Here is a 25,337-nt window from a genome sequence, read left to right as displayed (position 1 = left end):
TAACCTTTCTGAACTTTGGCTTCCTCATAGGTCAACTGCCCATTGTAGAAGCTGCACACTAAGACCGCAGAGAAAGAAATTTCTCGGTGGACATTAGTCACCATAGTGACACGGCTGTTGTTGGAATCTCCATAACTAAATCTGACACTTGCCCAGCATTCCTAACCTCAGATAAATAACTCCACTGGGCTTCTTTAAAGAATCCTGGAGCAGCCAGGCAGGGGTGGCACACTCCTTTAATTTCAGCATTCAGAAGCAGAGGCAGTCAGATATCTGTGAGTTGGAGACCAGCCTGGTCTACAGAGTGAGTTCCATGACAGGCTCCAAAGCTACACAGTGAAACCCTGTCTCAAAAAACAAACAAACAAAAAACAAAAAACAAAAAAACCCACCAAAATCCTGGAGTAGATACCTAGGTACAGAAAGCAAAGTCCAGAACTGTTTTCCATGCCAGGGTGCTACTCACCTCTGTCAAGAACAACTGATCAGTGTGTGTGTGTGTGTGTGTGTGTGTGTGTGTGTGTGTGTGTGTATGTGTGTGTGTGTGTGTGTGTGTGTGTGTTCATATTTGCCCATGAGGATGTATGTGGAGGCCGGGGCTAGGGGTTGATGTTGAATGTCTTTCTCAATCACTCCCCATCCTACTTTTTGAGACACAGTCTCTCTTTGAACTTGGAGCTTCTGTTTCAGCTAGACTGCCCAGCCAGCGAGCCCCTGGAACCTGCTTGTCTCTTTCACCCCACCCTAGAACTGTCTTAGAGATACACCTTCCATGCTCGACTTTCACATGGATGCTGAGCATCTAAAATCAGGTCATCACACTTGCACACACTACCCACAGAGCTACCCATCCCCCCAGGACCCACTGGCTGGTCTACCCTGGGTGGGGACCCACTGGCTAATAGGCAAAGAAGTGAGGCAGATCTTATTCTCTCCAGTTCCTTCCCTATTTCCATGATGTGGTGATTAAGGCTCGCCATATGCTCACCCTGCTGGGAGCGAAAACGTGGGATATAAAAGATGGAGATGATCTGGTCCCTGCTGGCAGCAGCTTACTGTCCAGCTGAGGAAGTGGATGACTAATACTGAGCAGCCAGCCACATCCCAGCAGGAGTGTGAAGGTGGCTCTGAGCGCATCACCCAAATGGGACCAGATGACAGGTGCCATGGGGTCCGGTCTCCAGAGCCTCTGGAATGTTGGGTGGGTATTCCCTTTGCCCACCTGGAAGCAGACTGTTCAGAGAGCCAGCACAAAGTGAAATGGCTGGCCCTGGGAGGGTAGTAAGGGCCCGATGTCTGCAGGTACTCGGGGAGTGTCAGGTGACCCTCTCCAAACTGATGACAGTTCCTTTGAAAAGTCCATTGTAAGAGAAGCAGCAGTCTGCAGAAAGGTCAGCTGTGTTCCCTTCAGAGCAGCTGCAGCTTGTCTGAGCAGGGCTCAGATCAGCCGCTCCCCAGACCAGCTTAGCGGGGCTTCAGTCTCCTCATCTCACATAAGCCATCCTCCCCTCCAATTTCTCTTGCCCAGCTCCTCCAGGCCAAGATTTAGAATCGTGGCTGCCTCTCCCTCCAAGGGAAAACAAAGTGGAAGGCCCGCAAAGACCATCTGAAAATCCCCTTGTTTGCTCTCCCCTTCCGAGTCTCCACGGAACACACTGGTAGGGGGCAGACAAACAGGAAGCTGCCTCACTTCTGCGGTGCCCTTTGCAAAGGCTGTGCCTTCATCTCCTCCCCCAAGCAAGGGCCACTGGGGAAGGAGCTGGGCACTGTGAGATACTCGGGGACTCTGGACCTCTCCTTTCTCCAGGCAGCAAATATAAAGGAGCTTTCCTGTCACCCGTTCTGGGGATCCTCCTGCCTACTGGAAGGTTGGCACCCCAAAGATCCCAGCACTGGCAAAAGTGGCGTTTAGGAGTCATCCCCTCCAGTCACCTCATTAACTGTTTCCTGAAGATGTCACAGTAGTGTCCAACCTATAGTGACTTCCTAGGATGGCCACCAACTGAGCTCCTGGTACACTGAGAAGACAATGTTAATGTTGACATTACTTTCACCTGAACCACGGCCTCTCCACCCCCACACATCACAGCTAGCACCACCTGAGGTACACCCAAGCTGGATTCCAGTCCTTGCCCTGTAGTAGCTGAGGAACTACCTGACTAGCTTGCAATGTAGGTTCTACTTGTGGGTCAGCACCTTTGCAGTTATACAGAACTGACTCTGGTGAGCTATACTGGAGCTATCATGGCTGAAAGACAGGATACACACACAGAGAGGCTCTCTGTGTGTATCCTCCCTCTCTGAAGACACTACCAGGGCAGAAACAGACAGCAAGGAGCTTTCTCACAGGCCAGTCACAGCTTCCTATTGGCCTCAACTGCAACTTCTCTGGGGTTTAACAAGAATGGGACAGAGAAGGGAGTACCGCTGTCCTGAGAGCCAGGTATTGATTCTAAGACATCCTGATAAAGCGGCTCAGACATGTCCAGGCAGGCCACACACACAGCATGGAGAAGTGGGCAGACAGACATCCCATATGGCCATCTGAGGCAGGAGGAGCTGACAGCTGTTCTTCAGGAGTAGGCAGCCAGTAAGAATAGTGTCTCCCAATTGGGTACCATGGTCCCTTTTGAGGGATAAATGACTGGACTGAACTCTCTGGGTTCATAAGGGACTGAGTCCATTCCTGTGGCACCAAATAAGTTGTTGCATGCGAAATGATGGCAGGGAAGCGTGCAGGTTGTCTTAACTGTGCACTCGAGTGGGCCATGGAGTGCCATGTATTTGGTCAAACATTATTTGGTCAGACATTATTCTAAGAGGTGTCAGCGTGTTTCGGGATAACAGTGTTTGAACTGGTAGCTGGAGTAAAGTAGATCACTTTCCCAGAGTGAGAGGGGCCTGGTCCAGTCAGGGAAAAGTTGAGCGAAGCAAACTCAGCAGAAAACCTAAGCTGTTTCCCAAGGAACAGAGTATCTCCCTGCCTGACACTTCATCAGGTTTTTTTGTTTTGCTTGTTTGTTTCTTAGTAGCTGAAAATCACAACATCAACTCATCCTGGCTCTGAAGTCTGTGGACTGGAAGTCACACCCTCAGCTATCCGGGGTCTTCAATGTGGACCTTTCCGCCTTTGGAGTCATTCCAGCCAGTTCCCTACACTATTAAACATGTTGCATATACATATGTATATATAATATGTAAAATACATGTTTCAAACTGTTCATTCTGATTCTCTGGACTAATATAGGAAGACCCACCCCCTACTCAGAGATATCCCAGCATGCTCAGCTGTAAAGCCTAACAGAGATAGGGACAGAGTTGTCCTGCTCTTGAACTATGAAAGCATGACTCTGAGCAGCACTGGGACATGTAGTAGGCAGATGAGCTCCCGTGTTCTGCAAAGACTTTCCAGTCCTCAGCCTCTCTCTACTTTAAAATGGAGGCCACGAGGCCTAATGAGGCCTTTTTGCATCTGCAGAGCCGTGCCGCCAGAGCAGAAGTCACACGGCACAGGCTTGGTCCAGAGCGTCTCTATTGGCCATTTCTACCACTCAGCTAACATGGCAAATGAGCTCTTCTGATTCCTAACCCTTGCACAACGATGCTGAAAGACAGGTGAGGATGGCCAGGGCACAGGAGACTGGTCGGAAGCCTGGGCAATCATGAGACGGTACCAGGAGACAGGGAGGCAGGTGACAGACCAGTGGAAAGGATGAAGGAACGGGTATCTGTACACCATGACCCCCTCCCCACTTCCATGACTCTGAGTCACGGGATGGCGTGGGGACCTCTGGTTGGTGGTAGGAACACAGCGCATTTCTACAGGGAAATAATGGGGCCAAAGAAGATGTAAGGGCGACTTAACCCAGGAAGGAAAGTTCCTGTCTTTGTGTACTCTAAATAAAGATTAAAAAGGAAACAGCATTTCTCTTGCTTGAGATGTTTGGGGGATAATCCTATTAGGAGAGAAAAATGTGAGGAGAGTTTACTGCCACAGCAGTGATGGTTATAGGGAAAAGGGTCCAGTCAAACACACCCTGAACAGAGTCAAAGAAACACACTTTGGCCCTGCAACCAGAACCAAAGAAATGTACCCTGACCCTGAAACCAGTGCTAAGGAAACACACTTTGTCCCTTTAATCAGAGTCAGTGAAAGAAATGCACCCTTGCCCTAAATTGGAGCCAAAAGACTAAAAAGAACCAGAGAAAGAAACACACTGAAACCTGAAACCAGAGCCAAATCTGACCCTAACCCTGTACAGAAAACTAACCAATCCTCGAGCAGGAGCTCTAGCCAATCTGAGCTCATCATTAAAATCTGACCAATCCCCACCCTGGAAGCCCTATATAAACCCTGTGTCTGTTCAGCTTGTGGTTGTTCCCACTACCCGGCTACCCGGCTGTCCTCAGCCACTGTGGCAGAGGACAGCCACTCTCCTGGAGTCTTTCCTCCCAATAAACCCCCTGGTTGAGCTTCGGGTAAAGACCTTCTTTTGCAACAGAACAGAGGCGATCTTGGGCAGAGCAGAGCAGGGCTATAACACTTTTGTGGAGGGCGGGGAGGGGCGGGGGGTGAGGGGGGAGACCACAGGGACACACCTTCCCTTGGCAGAGCAGAGTTGTTGCTCTCTGCTCTCTGCTCTCCGCTCTCCACTCCCCAGGAGCAGAGCTGAACTGTAGCAACTTCAGGAGAAACCTCCTGCCGAGCAAAACTGCTACACTGGGCAAACATCCCCAGCTGGAAGACCCTGTCCTGCAGGAGCAGAGCTGGAGCCCATATACTGGGGAAGCCTTTCCCTGAGGCAGGGTTGTAAGCTGCTATGCTTACGGCAGCCTGCGGTAGTCCTTGGCTCCCAAGCTCCAGGATACCTTTCCATCTGAACTGTGTAACATATAGTATTCTGTGACTCCCGAGTGCCAGAATACCTGTCCCAATTGGATCCGACCAAAGCCTACAACGGCGAGCTCAGAGTGAAGAAGAGTTGGGTTAGTTCTCACCCCTGCCTCCTCTTGCTCCTGTCTCCACCTCTCCCCTGATCCCTGGACAGACTCCAGGCCCAAATCTTCCCACAAGGTGTTCCTCTCCCACTCAGGCTGCCTCTGTACTCATGCCTCCAAGGATTCCTGAAATGGCAACCACACTGCTCTGTATCTTTGTCCTCTGTCTACTGAGGGCTGAGTGGCTGGGCAGCGGTGGCCTGAGTCTGACAACTGATCACATGAGCAAAGGCATCTGGGGATGAATCTGAGGACAATGAGTGAAAAAGCAGAGAAGGCAGCCATCTACAAGTCCAACAGAGAGAGCCAGACAAGATCCCCCCAGTCCCCTTCCCCTCCTCCCTTGGCAGGAACCAAGCCCTCACGTTACACCTTGATACCAGACTTCTGCCCTCAGAGCTCTCAAATGACTGCTTCGGGCTTGCTTTGTTGCTTTGTTTTGCTTGAGATACTGAAGCTCAGGCTAGTCTGGAACACACTGTATAACCCAGGCTAACTTCAAATTCATGTCAACTTCCAAAGTGCTAGGATTATTGGCATGTGCCACCATGCCTGGCTTGGGTTTTCATGGTTTAAGACAACCAGTCTGTGGTTCTTCAAACAGGTAAGGCTGACAGGTAAGGCTGGAATGGATGTAAGGCAGCCTGGACAGATTGGTTTTTCATACAGCCCCTCCCATCACCTGAAGGGGAACCCACTCCCACCCCCTGCCATGGCCCTTCCTTCCTGTGGACTGAGTTCTGAGGGCCCAGAATGCCAAGTTTCTATTTCATTTGGGGAAGGGGGGGACTCCAGACAAGACCCTATTTTGTCTTGCAAGAAGAAATCATTTTTAATCAGGCAACAGTGAGTCTGAGAGAGCAACCCATGGAGACAGTGCAGGCCTAGTGCCAGAGAGAAGGCCAGTTGCCAAAGCCCAGATCCCTGTTTTAATTCCCTGGCTCTGAAGGGAGGGCATCTTCACCGTGCCGGAGGGGAGGAAAAAGATAGGGCACTTATCGGTAGAAGCAGAAGTCCTCCCGGAGGTTTGGCTGGTGCCGTGCTCTGGCAGGGCCTATCCTAGCACCAAATCAAGCCAGACTGCGGGGTACTGAATGTTAAAAAAAAAATGTTGGAAGCAAATAAAGGCAGAAGCCTTAAGAAAGGTGGCATCTTGATGCCCACAGCTAGTAGTTCCCAGCCCTCCTCTGCTCCTCTTCACCTACTCCCTGCCATGTAGTTGCAAGAGAGACTAGAGATAGGTCTTGTAGGCATGAAGAGAGCAGTGGACAATCAGAAGATGCTAGCATGGGAACAAGTGACAGAGACTGGAGGAAAATATGCGTACATGGAGTAGTCTCCAAAGGCAGCAGAGACACTTCAGAAAGACCATCACTCCAACTTTCCCAGGCTGCATTCCCAGTACCTGTGGGGTTCACCATTGCTACAAACTAGCAACAGTGTAACGGCCTGAATCCCCAGGCGGCTGCCTTGTCTTGCTGAACAGTCCCCTTTCATCCCTTAATGTGCTTGGAGAGAAATAGGGAGACAAGAGCCTGCTCCTCAGCAACAGAAGGGCACGGGTCAGAGGGGTCCCAGATTAGCCACAGATTTCAGGACCATAGAGTGAAATCATACACCACCAGATTGACTTTGGATTCTGGCAGACAAGCAGATGAGAAGATGCTAGGGCAGCTTGACAAACCCATTTGAACCAAAAAACAACAGTCATGGAGAACTGTCACACCCCCCACTCCAGGCCCTCTTAAGACAGCTTTGAATCCTCAGCAACAGATCCAGAAGGCAGACGGACATCTCAGCCAGCAGTTGCGGCAGCCTGTGTTTTCAGTAGCCAGGCACACCGAGTTCTGCTCCAGCAAGTGCACTGACGAGTCTAAGGCTTGGGATAGTCTCTCAAGTCGCTTGTGGAAGGTGCTGAACCTTGGAGAAAGCAGACCCTCCTTTGCATCGTTGCTTTGCATATGTGATGGACTAGTTCCATGAATCTTTGAGCTTGCTTTTTTTATTGTTAAAAAATTGAGGTCAGAGTGTTAGATGAGCCAGACACCTAGCAGATGTTTGGTAAATATTCTATTCATTGCCCCCTCCAACCTAACCTCTAACTCCTGGATGAGAAGCCTGAAGAAGGGCTGCCCAGATTCAGCCTTGAAAATCAGCAGTAACGTAGAACTCACCATTGTGCAAAGATGGCCATTCCATTTGGACAGATCTAGTGGTCAGGATGCTGAAGTAAATAAAAGCCAGCCTCTCCACAATGCCTCAATAAGCCGTGTGCTACCTCCCACCAGCACAATAAGACATAGGCGGAGGAAACGGCATATGCTCTCCTTCTCCTGTAATAGCAATTGCCGTTGCCATCTGTACCTTCTCCACTCATCCATCACTTCATCCATTGACTCACTCGCTCACTCATTCCATGGGTAGCTAACTAGCCTTGCCACTAGGACCAGACACCAAGACAGGAGGCCCGAGTTCTTTCTGAATCAGGAACTCACCACAGACTAGATTCTCAGCCAAGCTTTGTACACTTGCTTTCTAACTCTCTAGAGGCCCAGGGAAAGGATGGAAAAGAATGAACAAGCTTTGGCAGTGCCTCCGGAGGGAAGGGCATGCTCCCACAGACTCCAGAGTGTCTATAGGTTGGTCGCTGAGGAAGCACAGATCCCAATTTCTGATCCCCAACAGCTACTGAAACCATGGTACACACCGAGGAGCTGCTCTTTGCTTTGAGATGAGTCAGCTCAGCCTTATTTGTGAAGCAGTCCCAAAGCCTCCACAGGAAGCATAATCTCACCATAAAGAATTCTTATCTTCTCATGTGACTACTTCTCTCTCTTTTAAGAAATAGTCTGAGTTTGCAGTGAGCAATCCTCCTCTTCTCTCCCCCGCCTTTACCTGGTATTATTTTGGCTCCTGATAATTGCATTAGGTATAGAAACTGACTTTATGATGCTAATAATTATACATGCTTACAAAACAGATGGGTCTGGGATCCGGAGGGGGGAGCGTTTATGGACTCGGAAATGAGAAGTTTTGTGGGTAGGAAATGGATAGTTATTTCCAGGTTTTATTGCCGTGTTCTGTGGGTTTCTTCTTAAATCTTGTTGATAATACTTTGCCTGAATTGCATTCTGTGCATTTTGTAGGGCTTAGCTCATCCATTCAGGGTATGCTGGGAAAGTGGCATTAACTGTCTGGACTAGGAGAAGTCAGATACAGCTTGGGACAAGTCTGTCCACTTAGAAAAGGCACACATCACAAGTATGAGCATCTTCCCACCAATGGAAGATACATGACAGAGGGGCAGCTTGTAGCTTGAATTCTAATTGGTCTTAATAATAAAACCCCCAGTCAGATCTAGAGATAAATGCTAAAAGATCAGAGAACCAGAGCAGTCAGCCACTTGGTCTTACTTCTATTGAATCCTCAGACCAAAGGGGCAATCCTGTCCCTACAAATCCTCAGGCTGAATGCAATGAGCTCCTGCCTCTTCTGTCTCTTCTTGCCTTATATTCTTCTCTCCACCCAGTCATATCACTCCTGTCTCCACCTTCCTAGTGCTGGGATTAAAGGCATGTGACTCCCAAGTACTGTGATTAAAGGTGTGAGCCACCACCGCCTGGCTCTGTTTCTCTTTTAGTCAATTTCTTGTAGCCCAAGCCACAAACTCACAGAGATTCATCTGACTCTGCCTCCCAAATGCTGGGATTAAATGTGTGAGCCACAACTGCCTGGCCTCTATGGATAACTAGTGGCTTAGCTCCTCACTTTGATCACAATCAAAATATCGCCACAGCAGTTAAGTCTTTTCTAGGGCTGGGCAGAATAGTCCCTAGAATGTATGAATCCAAGGAAATCATCTGGTCAGCATTTCTCAAGGTAGGGTTCCCCAGACCAGCAGTAGGGAGCCTGCTAAAAGTGCAATCATGGGTCCTACACAGACAACTGTCATTCGTTCCAGATACTATTGACTGCTAAAGTTTACTGAAGTTTCACTGACTTGGGCCTGGCAAGATAAAGTGATTACCATGTAAGCACAGAGTCTTGCGTTTGAATCATCAGCACCCACGTGTGTGGTGTGAGCATTCATAAGTCCAATTATAGCACAAATAATAAAAACCCAGAACAGATATTGGGGTTCAAGATGAAGATAAGAGAAGCAAAGAAGCCAAACCACAGAGAGTTCTCACCTCCACCGATGTTCAGATGGAAGGGGTGAACCACTGAACCTCAGATTGCATCTCCAGACTGCACACTGTTCCTTACCAAATCTCAGATGGCTCCTGAGACTGCACTGAGTTCCTTATATTCTCTCTAGTGCTGGGATTAAAGGCATGAGCTCTGTTTCTCTTTTAGACTGATTCACTCTCATGTAGCCCAGGGTGACCTTGAACCCACAGAGGTTCCTCTGTCTCTGGCTCCTGAGTCCTGGGATTAAAGGTGTGTACCACCACTGCCCAGCTTCTATGGTTGTGGCTAGCTTTTCATTCTGATCTCCAGGCAAACTTCGTTAGATCATAAACAATATATCACCACAATTCCTGGTGAGATAGAGACATAAGGATCCCTGTAGATCATTAGCTTTCTGGCCAGATAGTCCAGCCAAATTGGTGAGCTACAAGTTCAGTGAGAGACCCTGTCTCAAGAAAATAAGGCAGAAGGCATCAAAGGAAAACTCTTGTTGACCTCTGGCTTACACACACACACACACACACACACACACACACACACGTGAAGGGGAGGAGATAGACAGACAGAGACAGAGAGAGATATTGGTCAGAGTTGGTCATGATGGGGCATACTTATATTTTCAGTAGTTTCTAGGAAGAGGAAGGATAATTACTGCAAGTTTGAGGGCAACTTGATTTCCACAGCAAACTTCAGGCCAACCAAGACTACGTAGTAAGACCTTTCTCAATCCCCACAAAACAACAACAAAAATTACCTGCTCTGGTTCAGTTCCTTCACACGAAAAAAAAAAAAAACAAGTGAACTAAAGCCCAGTCAGTGAGGGACCCCACACTAGCTATCTCCTCAAAGTATCCTGCCACCCCAAAGTACAAGATATGCAATGAAACTGACAAGCCCTCAAGCTTTAGGGTTCACATAAATCACACTGGGATCTAGTGGAAATGCAGACCCACATTAAGTGTCCAAGGTGTGCAGCCCAAACTCCTGTATGTGTAACAGGGCTCTTGAGTGATGAGCCCATCATCAAGAAAGAGCTGCTAGGCAGCGGGCAGGGCCCAGATACAGTGGCCAACTCCTTCATTATATACTCTCAACTCCTGATCTTGGATATGAGATAAACAGGTCATTTCTCTTATCCAAAAATGAAGACCGACTCAGCCATACTGGATACTTTCAGGGAACTTTCAAATCATTCCCACCTAAAGAGCAACCAGGGCATGTGCAGTGCCCTAAATCCCCACAAGAGGATTCATGGGTGATCTTCCACTGGTGGCGCTCCACCAAGAAGGACAATGTCAAAGGAAAGTTAGCCCTACTACATGTTCTGCAGCTTCATATTGATGATACAAATACCCAAGGCAGTGTGTAAACATGGTATATGATTCAATTACAATAAAGGTGTAACTATTAAACCACCTCCCATGAACAACTCCCCTACCCTCAATGTCTCTGAGCTCATAGAAGACAACACCCCACCTTCTCTCAGTGTGATTCTCACTGAGGTCACCAGTGCTGATCCCCAGCGTGGATGCTTTCTCTTCTCCAGCACTGCAACATCTTCTCAATAAAGTGTTAGTTTGCTTGTCTTCTGTGTCCTTCTATAAACCATTTGACAGATAAGAGCAAGAACGTGTGACCGTGGAGGCTGGCCTTCCTGGTGGACCTCCCCTATGATAACATCACAATCTGAACAGTTGTGGGGTTTGGGGGAGTCATTGTATGGCTGGAGTGGTGTTAGAGCCATTAACGTGTTTTACACGTCTTTTGTGAAGCCACTGTAAAACACAGTGACCTCATCCCCTGTGACACTCCATTGTTGTTAGATCTTGAACCAGTGGGTCACAGCCCAGCCAGTCACTGGCCATCTCTGGTCTGTTTGCTTCTCATCCCACAGGCTCCTACAGCACCTTGAAGAGAGCTGGTTCCACGGTCTCTAAAAATCTTTGCAATACACAAGTAACAGGACCCACAAGCAAGGAAATGCACCTCTCTTTCTTCCAAAGAACTCCTGGGCTAAAGATATAATGTAATATAAAATAAAATCAAAGACCAAATGCTTGATTTTTCTAGGTGCTATTTCTCTTTGTTCCTTGGTAGTGAGTTACCCTGATGTTTGTCCTTGATTCTTCTGATTTCTGTTGAATATCATTTCTTCATTCAGCAGGACTCTTTGAGTGCTTTGAAAGTAGAATCCAGAGGACACACAGCTCTGGGGTAAGCAGGTTTTTCTCTTCTTTTCTGTCTTTCTCCTATCATTTGGGGGCTTAAAGAGAGCTACATTCAAACCTGGCCAAGACTCCTTGTTGGACATATTTACGGCATTTCTTCTAATTTCTCTTGGCTCACCTGACTAACCAGGTGGCCTTGTTTCATCCTCCTAATTGGGAACCCCCCATCTCCAGCCCCCAGACACACCCATTCATCAGTTGCTAGCAGATTGGGATCAGCCTCTTTCACAACCTGTCCCTCTTGGCGTCTCCCTCCCTCCTTCTTCCCTCCCCACTAGGTCCCTCTCATAGACACACATTGATAATGAATAAATCTCTTTCAGAGTAGGGAGTGGGCTGGCATGTCCATGGGGAAGGCCTCGCAGACACAGGCAGGATGGATGGCTGATGGGAGCCGGTGCCGTCGGCTCTAATTAACGTATTGTTCTCTGGGCTCCAGCAGGGTTATGGATGAGCTCCACAAAGCGGCCCACTTAACCTGAGCATCCCAATCCCAATCCATTACTTTCTCCATTGGCTTCAGCATGGTATAAAAAGGTGGAGTGTGGGCAAAAAGCCAAGAGAGCTTAATTTGAGGAGTTCCCTAAAGGTACCTGCCCACTTGCTTCTACTGACAGGTTAGCCTATGGGACATCTGGGTTCGTCCCCTCAGTAGGCAAAGAAAATGCAGCCAAGAGTACCTGAAAATCTGATCTTTGTCCATGCATAAAGATAGTCAGCTCTGCAGATAGACACAAGGAAGTTATAAGTCATATGCCAGGGCTGCCTCCTTATGTCTAGTTGAAACGTCATTTGGCCTCAAAACCAAATCTTCCATCTGCATATCACAGAGTCTGTGATCATTTATGTGTCTACATAGCTAAGGGTGTAAATTACACAAGACTCAGATCTCCCCCTCATGGAGTTTGCCATCTAATGAGGTGATAGGAGCTAGTCAAGGATGACCACACAGCAAGAGGCCCTCAAAGAGGGGGGCTATATGGGCACCCAAAGGTGGTGCTATAAGATTGAAAACAAGCAGTGATTAACCTAGAGGTGGTATCGATGGGCAGGCAAGGAGGCCACCTAGTCATGGGGCATCACCGTGGGAGCATTCGGTGTGTTTTAGGGGAATCAAGGGTGATTTTTTTTTCTGGACAGGCAATGTGAGCACTCGGCAGGGCCTCTGTTCCTGAGCTTGGGCTTTAGTGTAGGGGCTGGCTACAGTTTGTTGAACAACAGAGCAGTATGGGATGATTGTGTGTGTCCCTGAGAAAGAAGGTTACCCTGTCATGCATATGCAGGAAGGGTGTGAAAAGAGACACTTTGTGGTGTTGAGAGACCATTTAGGAGGTTGGTTGGGATGCAGAATGAGAATAGGGACTGCAGTCTTCAAATTCCAGGGGAAAGGTAGAGGAACCGAGTTCCAGGGACTTCAGGTGAGGTGCTCCAAGTTACTGTCAACTACAGATGGTTCTCAGCATGAATGCCTCCCAGCTCCTAACCCAGGGGGGATTTGTCCAAGATTGTACAACCAGAAATCAATTTCCAGTGTTCCCAAGTTTATGGTTATCAACCCAGATGAGTTAAGATGGCTATAGTTTTCCAGATGTTTCCCAGAGCCAAGAGGCTGCAAGGACCACACTCACTCCCGATGACTTTAGCAGCCTACTTAAGTTTCTCCAGGCTATCCCATCTTGTTGGATCCCACTTCCAATCCTTTGGCCAGTAGGAGCCATAGCAGTATAGCAGAAAGGAGAAAGACTGGGACTAAAAAGCACTGCTCCCACAGCCTCTTTATCTCTCAAACTTGGGTAGTTGCCTAGTATCTCTGAGGTGTGATGTCCTCGGTCAGGAGATAGGCTACCTACTTCATGGAGGGTAGTGAAGATTAATTATATGGAGTGGGCATAACAGAGCACACAGAAGCCAAATAAATCATTAAGCACAATTGTTAATCTTATACACACAAAGAATTCTAGACCTAGAATGAAAAGCAGGGACCAACCTTTGTTGGCAAAGCCTAAGACTTCACTGTAAACTATAGAATGAGAGACCACAGAGCCTGAAAGGTAAAGACCTGCATCTGAGAATGGACTGTGTGATACTGGGTATGACTCACAGATATCTTCATTCTCCTCTCCTCCCTACACTTTCAACTAGACTATCTCTCAGCCTCCTTGGTCATCACCTATAGCCAGCCACCTAACTATTTTCCTAGCTGTGGAGAATGAACGAAGATGATACGTGTCATCTCCAGGTTTTGCCCAGAAAAGCATGCCACATAGGATCCTTGTTTGCTGTGTTCTACCCACCTTCTTAATTGAGATGCTCCAAGAACCTGATGGGCAGAACAGCCACAAGACAGAAGCAGCTTGGGTCACAGACTGCTATTCAAGCATCCTACCAACTCCCACTGAAGAGAGGAAGGCCAGAGAAGCTGTGCTGCCCCATTGAGATCTGGAGGTGCTCACAGCATTGGCCTACAGATACACTTTCACCTTATTGGAGGCCCATAATCCTCACCTGTAAGGTTGGCAGCTCACACCTAGATTGTTTGCACTGAATGGTGAGTGTAATGACAGAAATGGATTATTAAAGAAGGATAGCCTAGTCATACAAACCACCAAGAACTCACTAATGTCAATAATCAGTACTGTCTTGTGCAATCTAACCCTTGAGTCACATCCTGAGCCCCTCCTACACCTCAGGTGCTTCAAAAAATTTGAATGAAGATGGTAGAATGTATAGAAGGAGGCCACAAGATCAGTTATTTCTTCCTGCTTTGCTTTGGCAAAATAAATAAAAATAAAAAATTCAGTCACTTTTCCTGCATCCAATCACTTCCATTCCCCGACTCAATAACCACACATACGGACTTTCTTAACTCTTGGGGTGGACACAGAGAGGACACCAAACTGGTCCTGCTGAAGGACCACGGTTTGGAGTAGGTCACCAGCCTTCACTCATCTTTTCAGCAAAGAATAATGGAGGGAGTCCAGGGAGGTTGTGAAACCGAGGATGATGCATTTATTGCAAAAATCAATAAGAATTCAAACTCCCAAAGAACCCCACACCCAAAAGAGTGTCAGCATTGCCCCTGCAGAAGAACCTGGGCACATATGAATAACGATGAGGGTGTGCTTAAGATGTGTCAATACGGCCCTCTGCTTGAATGTGGGCTCTGCTTGGGGCCCCAACTCCCGACATCCCCCTGCTTCGATCTTCCTGGGCCTGCTCCAAGCCTAGAATGGACCTACCCTGCCAGAAAGGACCATCCTGAGTCTGGCCACAACTCAGTCTTGGCTCCCCCTCTCCCTCCACCCACCACACTCTGCTTCAGGTGAGTATGGGCACTGCTCAGGCCCCAACTCTCACCCATCACCCCCTTCTTGGATCTTCTTGGGCCTGCTCTTCACATTGAGTGGACCTGTCCAGACAGGAAGCATGTGAGTCCTGCCACACCCCACTCTTGGCTTCCCCTCAGCCCACAACACTTTGCTTGGGTGTGCAGCATATCAGGAGAAGCCAGACCATCTAGAGTTGCACACACTGAAGTCTTGGCCCACATATGCCACCAGGAGACCAGAGGAGGTGGAGAGACCCCACCTGCACCCACTCGAAGAAGGGATGGGAAGACAACAGTGTAAGAACACACTCAGCAATAGAAAGACCAATATGACACCACCAGAATCTAGAAACTCCACACCAGCAAGACCTGAAAAGCCCAACTCAGATGAAGCAGAAGAGACAGACCTTAAAGATTATTTTATGAACATGATAGAGACCCTCAAAGAGGAAATGAGAAAATCCTTAAGGAAATAGAAGAGAAAACAAAAAAATACATGAAATGGAAGAAAAGACAAAACAAAAAAATTCAAGAAATAAACAAACCTCTTAAAGAATATAAATAGAGCCAAGAAAAACAACCAAACAAGTGAAGGAAACAACTCAAACAGTTCAAGGCTTGAAAGCTGAAATAGAAACAATAAAGAAAACACAGAATGAGGGGATTCTGGAAATAAAAAGCTGGGTAAACGATCAGGAACTACAGATGTAAGTATAACCAATAGAATACAAGAGATGGAAGAGAGAATCTCAGGTGTTGAAGACTCACTAGAGGATATACAGTCATTGACCAAAGAAAATCTCAAGTTCAACAAATCCCTAACACAAAATATGGAAATATGGGACACTGTGAAAAGGCCAAACCTAAGAATAATAGGTATAGAAGGTGAAGAAATACAGCTCAAAGGTACATAAAACATATTCAGCAAAATCATAAAAGAAAATTTTCACCAACCTAAAGAAGGATATGCCTATGAAAGTACAAGAAGCTTACATACACTAAATAGAATGGATCACAAAAAGAAGTCCTCTTGCCACATAATAATCAAAACACCAAACCTACAGAATAAAGAGAAAATATTAAGAGCAGCAAAAGAAAAAGGCCAAGTAACATATAAAGGCAGACCTATCCAAATTATGCCCGGACTTCTCAATGGAAACTATGAAAGCCAGAAGGTCCTGGATAGAAGTTCTACAAATGCTAAGGAAACATGGGTGCCAGCCCAGACTACTGTAAAGGGTTCAATTACTATAGACGGAGAAAACAAGATATTTCATGAAAAAAATCAGATTTAAACAATACATATACACAAATCTTGCCATACAGAAAGTACTGGAATGAAAACTCCAACCCAATGAAGATAACTGTATTCACAGAAACATAGGCAATAGATAATCCCACTTTACCAAACACCAAAAGTAAAAGGGGGAGGGAGATCCACACACAATAACACCACCACCAACAAATCCAAAACAAACAAGAATCAACAATTAATAGTCATTAATATGCCTCAGTGTCATTGGTCTTAACTTGCCTGTAAAATTGCAGTCCAAGGTATCGGGAAAAGAAAGACAAGACATCCAGCTGTTTGTACTAAGAGAATGCATGTGCTGCCTTTATTGCCAGGAGAATGTGTGTGTGTCTTCATTGCAAGTGCTAAGAGGTCTCTCTCTTGTAGGAGGGAGGAGCTTTAAATACAGGTTTACAGCACAGTGGAAAAACCCCAGGTAGAAGAGAGTGTGTTTTCCTCCTGCTGGCAAAGGGTCAAGGCCAGGGCAGGAAGCCAGGACTAGAAAACAGGATGAACTTGTACCCTGTGGGGACTCGGGCCCAACATAAAAAGACACAGGCTAACAGAATGGATATGAAGATAGAATCCATCCTTCCGCTGCATACAAGAAACACATCTCAATGACAAAGACAGACGTTACCTCAGAATAAAGGATTGGGAAAAGATTTTCCAATCAAATGGACCCAAGAAACAAGCTGGTGTAGCAATCCTAATATCTAACAATTAGACTTCAAATTAAAATCAATCAAAAGAGATGAAGAAGGGCATTTCATATTCATCACAGGAAAAGTTCATCAGGATGAAGTCTCAACTCTAAACATCTATGCCCCAAATATGAAGGTACCCACATTCATAAAAGAAACATTACTAAAGCTCAAATCACACATAAAACTTCACACACTTATAATAGGAGACACTGCTCTCACCACTAGACAGGACCACCAGCCAGAAACTTAAAAACAAACAAAAGAACCAACAGAAGTTATGACCCAATTGGGATTAACAGACATCTATAGAATATTCCATCCAAACACAAAAGAATATACCTTCTTATCAGCTCCACATGGAACATTCTCTAAAATCGACCACATACTCAGCAATATAGCAAACTTTCACAGATACAAAAAATTGGAATAACCCCCTGTATCTTATCAGATCACCCTGCTTTAAAGTTAGAATTCAACAATAACACAAATTGCAGAAACCATATGAACTCATGGAAATTGAGCAATGCACAATTGCACCATACCTGGGTCAAGGAAGAAATAAAAAAAGAAATTAAAGACTTCCTAGATTTTAATGAGAATGAAGACACAACATACCCAAACTAACGGGACACTTCGAAAGCAGTGCTAAGAGGAAAGTTCATAGCACTAAGTACCCACATGAAGAAACTGGAGAATAGTTACTCTAGAGAATTAACAGCCCAAAGGAAGGCTCTAGAACAAAAAGTAGCAAACTCACCTGGGAGGAGTAGATGCCAGGAAATAGTCAAATTGAGGGCTGAAATCAATAAAGCAGAAACTAGGAAAACATTACAAAGAATCAATGAAACAAAGAGTTGGTTCTTTGAGAAAATCAACAAGATAGACAAACCTTTATCCAAACTAACCAAAAGGTAGAGAGAGAGCATGCTAATTAACAAAATTAGAAATGAAAAGGGGGACATAACAACGGATACTGAGGAAATCCAGAGAATCATCAGGTCATACTTTGAAAACTGTATGCCACAAAATTTGAAAATCTAAAGAAAATGGACAATTTTCTAGATAGATATCATTTACCAAAATTAAATCAAGAACAGATAAGTAATTTAAATAGATCCATAACCCCCAATGAAATAGAAGCAGTCATCAAAAGTCTCCCAACCAAAAAAAGTCTAGAGCCAGATGGTTTCAGTGAAGAATTCTACCAGAAATTCAAAGAAGAGCTAATACCAGTACTCCTCAACTTGTTCCCCATAATAGAAGCAAAAGGGGCATTGCCAAACTCTTTTTACCAGACTACAATTACCTTGGTACCCAGGGATGCAGGGATGGTTCAACATAAAAAAATCCAACAAACTGAAAAAGAAAAACCACATGATCATCTCATTAGATGCTTTCAAGCCTTTGACAAAATCCAACACCCCTTCATGATAAAAATCTTGGAACGATCAGGAATAACAGGAACATACTTAAACATGATAAAAGCAATATACAGCAAACCAACAGCCAACATCAAACTAAATGAAGAGAAACTCAACGCGATTCCTCTACAATCAGGAACAAGACAAGACTGTCCACTCTCTCCATATCTCTTCAATATTGTACTTGAAGTTCTAGCTAGAGCAATAAGACAACAAAAGGAGACCAGGGGAATACAAATTATAAAGGAAGAAGTCAAAAATTCACTATTTGAAGATGATATGATAGTTTACATAAGTGACCTGAAAAACTCTCCCAGAGAACTCCTACAGCTGGTAAATACCTTCAGCAAAGTAGCAGAATACAAAATTAACTCAAAAAATCAGTAGCCCTACTATATACAGATAATAAATGGGTTTAGAAAGCACTCAGAGAAACATTACCCTTTATAACAGCCACAAAAAAACATAAAATATCTTGGGGGTAATGCTAATGAAACAAGTGAAAGACCTGTACAGTAAGAACTTTAAGTCTTTAAAGAAAGAAACTAAAGAAGATACCAGAAAATGGAAAGATCTCCTATGCTCTTGGATAGGTAGGATCAGCATAGTAAAAATGGCAATCTTGCCAAAAGCAATCTACACATTCAATGCAATCCCCATCAAAATCCCAACACAATTCTTCACAGACCTTGAAGGAACAATTCTCAACTTTATATGGAAAAACAAAAAACCCAGGATAGCCACAACAACCCTGTATAATAAAGGAACTTCTGGAGGCATTACCATTCCTGACTTCAAGCTCTATTATAGAGCTATAGTCCTGAAAACAGCTTTGTATTGGAACAAAAGTAGACAGGTAGACCAATGGAATCGAACTGAAAACCCTGATATTAAACCACACACCTATGAACACCTGATTTTTGACAAAGAAGCTAAAGTTGTACAATGGAAAGAAGCATCTTCAACAAATGGTGCTGGCCTAACTGGATGAGGACATGTAGAAGAATGCAGATAGATCCATATCTATTGCCATGCACAAAACTTAAGTCCAAATGGATCAAAGACCTCAACATAAATCCAGTCACATTGAACCTCTTAGAAGAGAAAGTGGGAGGTACCCTCAAATGCATTGTTACAGGAGACAGCTTCCTGAACATAACACCAGTAGCACAGACACTGAGATTGACAATTAATAAATGGGACCTCTTGAAACTAAGAAGCTTCTGTAAGGCAAAGGATGCAGTCAACAAGACAAAATGGCAGCCCACAGAATGGGAAATTATCTTCACCAACATCTGACAGAGGGCTGATTTCCAAAATATACAACAAACTTAAGAAGCTAGCCACCAAGGCACCAAACAATACAATTAAAAAGTGGGGTGCAGAACTAAATAGAGAATTCTCAATAGAGGAATCTAAAATGGCTGAAAGACACTTAAGAAAGTGTTCAACATCCTTAGCCATTAGGGAAATGCAAATCAAAACAACTCTGAGATACCATCTTACACTGGCCAGAATGGCTAAAATCAAAACACCAATGACAGTCGATGCTGGAGAGGATGTGGAGAAAGAGGAAAACTCCTCCACTGCTGGTGGGAGTGCAAACTCGTACGGCCACTTTGGAAATCAATATGGCGTTTTTCTCAGGAAAATTGGAATGAGTCTATCTCAAGATTGAGCAATTCCTCTCCTGAGCATATACCCAAGAATGCACACTCATACAACAAGGACATATGCTCAACTATGTTCATAGAAGTGTTGTTTGTAAAAGCCAGAACCTGGAAGCAACCTAGATGCCCTTCAACTGAAGAGTGGATAGAGAAAATGTGGTACATTTACACAATGGAGTACTACTCAGCGGAAAAAAAACAATGGAATCTTGAAATTTGCAGGCAAATGGATGGAACTAGAACAAACCATCCCGAGTGAGGTAACCCAGTCACAAAAAGACAAACATGGTATGTACTCACTCATCTATGGTTTTTACACATAGAACAAAGGATTACCAGCCAACAATCCACACCGCCAGAGGAGCTAGGAAACAAAGAGCTAAGAATGCATGGTCCCCTGAAGAAGTGGAAGGGGACAAGAACCCCTGAGCAAATTGGGAGAATGGGGGGGGGAGGGAGATGGAAAGGGGGAGAGGGAGAAGGGGGAAGAACAGGAGGATGGAGACAGGGGAGGAATAGAGGGCAAGAAAGGAGACGCCTTGATAAAGGGAGCCAGTACAGGTTTGAAGAGAGGTCTGGCACTGAGGAAATGGTAGGGGATCCACAGGGATAACCCCAACAAAGAATCTAGGCAGTGGTGGAGAGGCCACCTTTGATGTCCTTCCCCTGTAATGAGCCTGATGACTACCTTGGTTACCATTCCTAGAGCCTTGACCCAGTAGCTGATCAGAGCAGAAGCAGGCACCCACAGCTAAACACTGAGTGATACTCCTGGAATCCAGTTGCAGAGAGGGAGGAGGGATGAGCAAATGAACCAAGACAGTGCTGGAGAAACCTGCAGAAACAGTTGACCTGACCTAATGAGAGCACACAGACCCTAGTCATAAATTGGGGGAACCAGTATTGAATTAAGCCAAGCCCTCTGAATGTGGGTGCCAGATAGGAGGCCAAGGCTGTCTATGGAACCTCTACCAGTAGAGCCAGTGTTTATTCCTAGGTCACAAATGGACTTTGGGAGCCCACTCTCTATGGAGAGATACTATTGCAACCCAGATAAGAAAAGGAGGGCCTGGGCCCTCCCCCAAATGATGTGACAGACTTTGATGATCCCCCATGGAGGGCCTCACTATCCCTGGGAAGTGGGTCGGGGGTGGGTTGGGGGTCTGTGGGAAGCATGAGAGGATGGTAGGGCAAGGGAATGGGGGGATGGATATGTAAATAAGTGTTTCTAAAATTGAAAACATCAAAAAGATGTGTCAATACATGTGCTTGCATCTAAGAGGTGGGTATCAGTATGTATATGTTTGTGTCTCTTTAGAGATGTACACACATATATTTGCATGTGTTTGTAAGGTGTGTATATACATGAGCATGTGATTAAGATGTATCAGTTCACACATGTGCCTGTATCTCAGTGTGTGCTTGTGTGTGTGTGTGTGTGTGTGTGTGTGTGTGTATGTGTTTGTGCTCGAACACACATGGTTCTGTCTCTTTAGGGGTATAGACACATACTTGTATGTGAGATGTGCATGTGTGTGCATCTGTGAAGATGTGTTTAAAGCACGTGCATCTATGTATGTTAAAAAGTAAGTTTGTGCTTATATGAATGGATAAAATACATACACGCATAGGTGAGTTTGAGTGTTTGAGGAGTGTGTGGGCATATGTGCTTGAGAGCCTTACACGTGTCATTGTCCATATGTGCATGTGTAAGTGTGTGGGTGCCTTGGGTAGGAGGTGACAGGGCAGAGCAGCACAAATACCTCTAAGCAAGACTTTCACATCTCGTCCCTTCAAGGGGACTCTCTTAGACCACAGTGGACAGGCAATGCATTACTTTTAACAGTCTTCCCAGCCCCCTCCATAATCTTTCTCCTGGAAAATTTGGAGCAGGAACCCGGAAGAAGACACACTTTCCTTGTGAATATGGGCTCTGCTACAGGGTGTAACAGACTCTGGGCTCGGCTGCGCTCCAGGACCTGTCCCCTCAGCCCACGGAGAGGACAGTGTACAAGAAAGAACAAGAGAGTCCTTTTGGGAACAAAGACAGCTGGGAGGCCAGGTGGGTGGGGGAGTTGGAGCAGGGAGCCTGTGGGCCCTGGGAGGATCTCAATTCTCAGCCCTGCAGGAGGCCCAGGGAGAAGTGCCGGCAGCCTGGTGGGCCTGCCAGGTTAGGAACAAGCCCCTGACACGGGGGTTTGCACAGGCCCACAAATGAAAGAAAATCAGAGGAGATGAAACCATACAAATTTCGGGTAATAGAAAGAGAGGAAAGAGACGTGTGTGTGTGTGTGTGTGTGTGTGTGTGTGTGTGTGTGTGTGTGTGGGGCCTGGGTCTCAGCTCAGAAAGGTCGGTTCCAAGAAGGCGCTAGCCAACTTTATATTACTTTTCAGAAAGCCAGTGAGCTGAAAAATAACTCTCACCTTTTTTTCTATTATTATTCGTATCTTCAGAGTTTCTTCTTCGCATTGTTTTCTGCATCTCACTTGTTCATTTCTCCCCAGCCTGATTTCATTTGGAGATTTGGCCTGGAGCCTGGAGGGGAAGATGGCCCTTCTAAGAATGCATTTATTTTGAATTCTCAGCAGCGGCTGCTGCTTCTGCCCAGTCAGAAGGTTGGAGGCAGGTGGCAGGGAAGGGGCTGTGACTTGAGCTAGGGAAGGATGAAGGTGGACAAGTCACAGGAACCTGCGTGCCCTCCATGGTCAATATGCGTGTGTGTGTATGTGTATGTGTGTGTGTGTGTGTGTGTGTGTGTGTGTGTGTGTGTGTGTGTGTGTTTTCGTATAAGCCTGAGGGTTCATGAAAGAGCATACAATGACATCAATAGTGGTGTGCCTTATTAACGCTACAGGTGTGTATGAGAAGCACCTCCTGTTGGACTTGGTGTATGACATGTGAGGGGGCATATACACGTACATGTGTGGATGCGTGTATGGATCCCCCCCCCCCCGTGCGGGTAGAAGGGATGTGGGGTGGCTCTCTCTTCTGTCTCGCTTGAGTCTGCAACGGCAGAGACTGACTTCTTCACCTTTTGCCAAGCTTGGCGAGACGCAGATGTTGTTTGAACCAGGGAAAATGTCAGCCCCCAGGAGGAGCCCAGCTTTAACTTACAGCAAGCCCCTAGGAAGCATGGCAGTGTATTCTGGGTATTGTGCTTCAGGTCCATTTGCATTTGTTCTTTCCAGTAACTAAGGGCTGGTCCGTGGTGTGAAGAAGGGGTCACGCTTCCTCAGTGCCTACAGCTCCTCCCATCTTCCTCGAGTCCCTGGTGAGCCTGGCACCAAAGGATGCCACAGAACAGGGAAAAAAAACAAAAGGAGCCCTGATCAGCCTTGTCATTACCACCACAGCAGCCTAGATTTGCTCTTCCTGGCATGAAGAACTATCTTCTCTGTTCTAGGTGGAAGACCTCACACTGCAGAGAACAGAAACTGGGCACTTCTGCGCACTATTCACTGTGACCCAGAATAGGTACAGCTAGATTCTGACCATGGCACTCAAGACTGTATGTCCTATAAACAGTGACAGAGTCCAAGCTTTGTACCAGCAAAGTAAAAGGCACTGATGTCCTTGCCTCCCAGAAAACCTATGCCTTCACTAAGCCCCTAAATTGAGGGCTCTGTGTGACATCCAACCCCTTCCTAGGGGGACATCAATGGGCTATGCGGGAAATTAGTATGTAAAAAAGAACTGCACACCCAAGGCCCCATCCCCAGAAATCATGGTTCATTACAATACCAGACCATTCAAGCAGATGGGGAAATTTTGGCTAGCTACTTACATGGGGGCACAAAGTCAATAAGTAGAAAGGCCAAGTTCAAATTTGGCAAGGGCTCTGCCATCATGGAAGCCGTTGCTGTGCAGGGCTGGTTTCTAGGCTGCACAAGTTAGAAGAGAGTGTGTCCAGAGAGAGGAATAAACCACACCTTAAACTTAGTTTCCTTCAACTCACAGAAGACCCAGGCCCAGGACATTCTCAGAGAATGCAGGAGGCCCACAAAGTAACTTCCTAGTCTAATTCTGTGGTCAATTCGTAATTGTAGAGTGTCAAGGGATGTGTAGTTGGGTGTGATGGAGAGATTCTGTGTGACCATGCTGCAGTCACTTAAACTCAGCTTTCTACAAGACAGTGATGTGAACGGGAGCATAACATTCAGGGTTTGTGATGTTTGAACACAATGTTGGATGCTGATGGGCCTCGAGTAGGTAGATCTTCTGCTTCAGTGGACAGAGTAGTCTACAGGAAGGCTCAGCCGGGATCACCTGTTTCTTAATCCTGGGGGCAATGCCCTCACCACCATGGGAAGTCAGAGGGTCAAAACTTAGAAGAGAATCTACTAAGCTAGGATCCCAGGTTGTGAAAACTCTAGTGTGGGTTCAGTAGGTTCTGCTCATCTTCCTATAAAACACCCAGAAGCAAGCCACCCACTGTACTAAGAAGGTCATGGACAGCCCTAGAGAAGGTCCCAGCAAGAGGACAGCCTTGAAACACTGCCTTTTCCTTGATACCCTGGTTTCTAACTGCCCAGAAAAGAGTTTCCCCCTTTGCAGCTTAGCCAACGCTCATGCATGATAATAACAGCAAGATTTGTCCTGTTCTGGAAGATGCATCATCATGTCGGAACTTGTTAAGGTACTTGGGTTGCCGAGGCAATGAACTTGGATTCCTAGAGTAAGGTTGAACCATTCCTTTCTATGTGAACTAGTGACAGTGGCCCCTGTCTCCAAGGGATGTGAAGGAACAGGGATGAGGTAATTGATGAATTCATATGACCTCTGTAGCCTAATTACTCTAAAATGAACATAATAGCCCTAGCTGTGTGACCTTGTGCAAATTACTTAAACCTTCTGTGTCTCCATTTCCTTATCTAGGAAATGAGACTAATAATAGTATCCACCTCATAGGGTTAAAAGGGGGATTAAGCGGGATTAATGGAGGATTATGCAAGTTAATATTTATAAGGCTCTTAAAACAGTACCTGCTACATGATCAGTGCTCTGTAATTTACAATTATATCCTCACTGGGATTATTTTTGCTAGCACAGCTCAGGGAGAGCTGCTAGTCCATTTCACAGATGAGAAAGCTGAGGTGAAAAAAGACTGAGTCACTGGTCTGAAACTTGCAGGTAAGACCTTCTGTCTACATGTGAGGTCTCAGAGCCCTCTCTCAGTGGCTTTGGGGGCTTTTCCTCTGCAGACATTGCCTAGGAGGACTCTGAATTCCCCCTGTAGTCAGGTTTTCCCCAGGGGTGGGGGTGGGGAACAAGAGAGCAGACTTGGAGAAAGGGCTGGTTTGGGCTTGCTTGAGCTCCAAGGTTCTGCAAAGGTTTTGAGATCAGCAAGCCTCCTCTGGGGCTCTGTCTATTGGTCAATTTGGAGGCTGTGGAGTGAAAGCTGTCGCTTGGAGAAAACAAATGTGTGTGTGTATGTGAGAGAGAGACAGACAGACAGACAGACAGACAGAGACAGAGAGAGTGTTGAAGTGAGGGTGTGCAGGT

The 25,337-nt window shown here is 46.0% G+C and overlaps 1 long non-coding RNA gene across 1 annotated transcript in view; it reads right to left on the bottom strand.

The window, feature by feature from the left end:
* LOC121133505 overlaps positions 1 to 25,337 on the bottom strand; it is a 192,072-nt gene that overhangs the window by 166,081 nt on the left and 654 nt on the right. The window lies entirely within an intron of this gene.

Source organism: Mesocricetus auratus, unplaced genomic scaffold, assembly GCF_017639785.1.
Source record: "Mesocricetus auratus isolate SY011 unplaced genomic scaffold, BCM_Maur_2.0 Super-Scaffold_100022, whole genome shotgun sequence".
Lineage (NCBI taxonomy): Eukaryota > Metazoa > Chordata > Mammalia > Rodentia > Cricetidae > Mesocricetus > Mesocricetus auratus.
The sequence above is the reverse complement of the archived record's forward strand: the minus strand, read 5'-3'. Positions and strand labels throughout refer to the sequence as shown.